We start from the raw sequence: 3,443 nt of genomic DNA, 5'->3' as shown, positions 1-3,443 counted from the left end.
GTTACTGGATAAAAGCTCTCTGATGACAACTGGAGTCACTAATCTGATTAGAGGAGACAATCAGTTTAGGCTTTCTATTCACTATTTCTAGGAGTCATTCTTGTAGATCATGGGAGTTTGCCCTTGCATCAGGTTTTTACCTAACCTTGAAGAACACCCCCCACACACTTCCAGTCATCTCTTTCAGTACTCTCACCCTCCACCAACATCCTAACTTGATCCCTCAAGTTCCCATGTCCACCCACCCCCAGTCCACCCAGGGGATCTCTTCGATTTCTTCTGCAAGTTATTAAGTATATCTATAGCACTTAGTTATACATCCTGGAACTGAAGAGATAATGGAAAAAAATAAATTTGGCAAGACATTAGACTTAAGGGGGGCTGAGCTTCACTGATCATTTTTCCCTTAAATTCCCCCATCCTGACTGACATATCACAGTGATGTTTTGGGTATTTTGAAATTAGTGTCACTTCAGACTCTCTACCTACCAATCTTCCAAAAGTCTATTTCCTGTTTCTCAATGCAAAGTCACCCCAGTAAGTAAAGCCATGGGACACTTTGACTTGTAGGATGTTTAACAGTATAATTATAGGCATACTCCCTTACACGAGGACACATATTCTCCACTTAATTCAAGTGAATATGGTTTGAAAATTGGCATTAGATGAGGAAATTGGAGACTCCTGCTTCTCTATTGTTATTATGCAGCCTAGGTTAACGTGAGACTTAACCATGCAGCCCAGGCTGACTTTAAACTCATGATTCTTCTATCTTGGTTTCCTGAGTTCTTTGATTACAGGGATGTACTACCATACCTAAACTGCTGCTGCTGCTACTGATGCCGCCTCTGCCGCTTCCTCTGCCTTCTCCTCCTTTTCTTCTTTGTCATTGTAGCCAGCTTTATGATTCAAATTTCAGTATTCTTTACTTGGCCTAGAATTCTTCAACATAGGAAAATCAAAAAAGAATTTAATAAACTTTCTAGATATTTCTATTTCTTTTCACAATGATCAATAAACTAAAACTATATATTTCTGAGTCTGTGCACTAGACTATTCTGAGGATGTCTTTGACTGTAGTGTACATTACTGTAACTGTAGTCTTATTAACTTTGGTGTCCTGTGCCACCAATGGGTTGATAGCATCCCAGACTCTACTATTCTATTATGACGAGGAATTCCTTTGTGATATAATTTTTTTGTCTATAAAAAGAAACCACAAAGTTCTTCAAGAACATTAGCCATAGGACTTAGAGAACTGTATTATTTAATCTTTACCTAAAATTACAAATATGTTTGTATACATTTTAACTAAAGATATATCACTTGTGATGACAATACTTTACCCCCAAACCATACACACTCTAACGAAGGACACAGTGCCAAACAAGGGAAACCCCCTTTTAGGGTTTTTCAGGAAACTCAAAGACAGACTTTGGTCTTATGACTTATAGGTCATAGTCATTGCCCTCTGTTGTCTTCCATAACAAAATAGTAAGACCCTATTGGTGAAGAAACCACATACTTTAGAGACAGGACTTGGAGAAACCAAACTTGGTAATGACCTGGAATCCTCCTCTTCAACAACTACCTCTCATGTGAAAGAGTCATACAAGCTGCTGAGAAATTAAAGCAATCAACAGTCTTATCCTGCTGTGATGCTGAAGAACCACAACAATGGCCAGCACAGATAGATAGGCACCTGATTGGATATGAGGAGGGAATTCATGCTTTAGAGTAGGCTGAATCATCTACTCATGGCTGGTGAGGCCGTGGAACCTCAGCGAGCACCTACTACTGCCACTTTCTAAAACCACTGTAATTTCAAACTAAAATTTAAACATTTATACTTATATCAACAGAAAAATGTAGTTTTTTCCCTCATCAAAGAAGGTTTTTATTTTCTTTTCAGAACCAGTAGTAGACAGAGGCCATTACAGAAAGTCAAAGTGCCATTAATAACTGACCATCAAATGCCCTTCCCAGTTAATAAATTTATAACACAAATCCTATACCTAAAGCTCAAGGAATGTAGTGGAAGAGGAAACAGAAAAATTGTAAGAGCCAGAGGACTAAGAGATCTGTTACATGACAACATCTTTTTTAAAAAATTCAAGAGAGAGAACACCAAAGTACAGGGGGTAAGGAGCAGGGAATGGATCTGCAAAGAGTTTCAACAAGGAGCAGAAGTGAATATGATCAAAACGCAGTGTACGTGCTTCCCTGCTCCCCTATCCAACCTTCCTTTATCCCCAATCATCCCGTTTCCCCAAGTTCCCCCCATCCTCTCCTTCACACTTTTCTCTCCCCATCTCCCCTTACCCCCATCCCACCCCACCCCCAAGATTCCAATTTTTTGCCCGGCAATCTTGTCTACTTCCCATAGCCAGGAGGATAACTATATGTTTTTCCTTGGGTTCACCCTCTTATTTAGCTTCTTTAGGATCACAAATTATGCAAGAGACTTGAACCTGGAGTGGCTACCAGGTGCTCAGGGCAATGTCCCTAGTTAGTTCCTTGGGCAGCTGAGGATAAGGAACCTCAAATGACCCTATCCTATAGCCATACTGATGAATATCTTGCATATCACCATAGAACCTTCATCCCGCGATGGATGGAGATAGAGACAGAGACCCACACTGGAGCACCAGACTGAGCTCCCAAGGTCCTAACGAGGAGCAGAAGGAGGGAGAACATGAGCAAGGAAGTCAGGACCACGAGGGGTGCACCCACCCACTGAGACAGTGGGTCTGATCTATTGGGAGCTCACCAAGGCCAGCTGGACTGTGACTGAAAAAGCATGGGATAAAACCGGACTCTGAACATGGTGGACAATGAGAGCTGATGAGAGGCCAAGGACAATGGCATGGGGTTTTGATCCTACGTCATGTTCTGGCTTTGTGGGAGCCTAGACAGTTTGGATGCTCACCTTCCTAGACCTGGATGGAGGGGGGAGGACCTTGGACTTTCCACAGGGCAGGGAACCCTGACTGCTCTTGGGGCTGGAGAGGGAGGAGAAGAGGAGTGGGGGGGAGGGGGAGAGGGGCGGGAGGAGGGGGAGGGAAATGGGAGGCGGGGAGGAGGCGGAAAATTTTTTTTAAAAAAAAACCCGCAGTGTATGTAAATCTCAAAGAAATAATAAAATACATTATTTTAAAATGAATGTTGGCAATCTCTAATAAACCTTTTTTTTCCATGTTCATGGCAAAAGAGTTGTGTTAATCACTCTAACATTCTAATCTCCATAAGCTTATTTGGCCTAATCCAATGCTATGTCCTTCTTACCCTTAGACTCCACCCTTAGTATCTATTACTTAACATTTCACTCAAGTTCCCATCTGTCTAAATTAGAAAACTCATACAGTTCTTGTACATCTTAACAAACATCCTTATGCAACACACCTCATCTTTTAGTGCTTACTGGGACTTGAGTTTAATTATAT

The sequence above is a fragment of the Chionomys nivalis genome, chromosome X, assembly GCF_950005125.1.
Source record: "Chionomys nivalis chromosome X, mChiNiv1.1, whole genome shotgun sequence".
NCBI classification, from domain to species: domain Eukaryota; kingdom Metazoa; phylum Chordata; class Mammalia; order Rodentia; family Cricetidae; genus Chionomys; species Chionomys nivalis.
The sequence above is the reverse complement of the archived record's forward strand: the minus strand, read 5'-3'. Positions refer to the sequence as shown.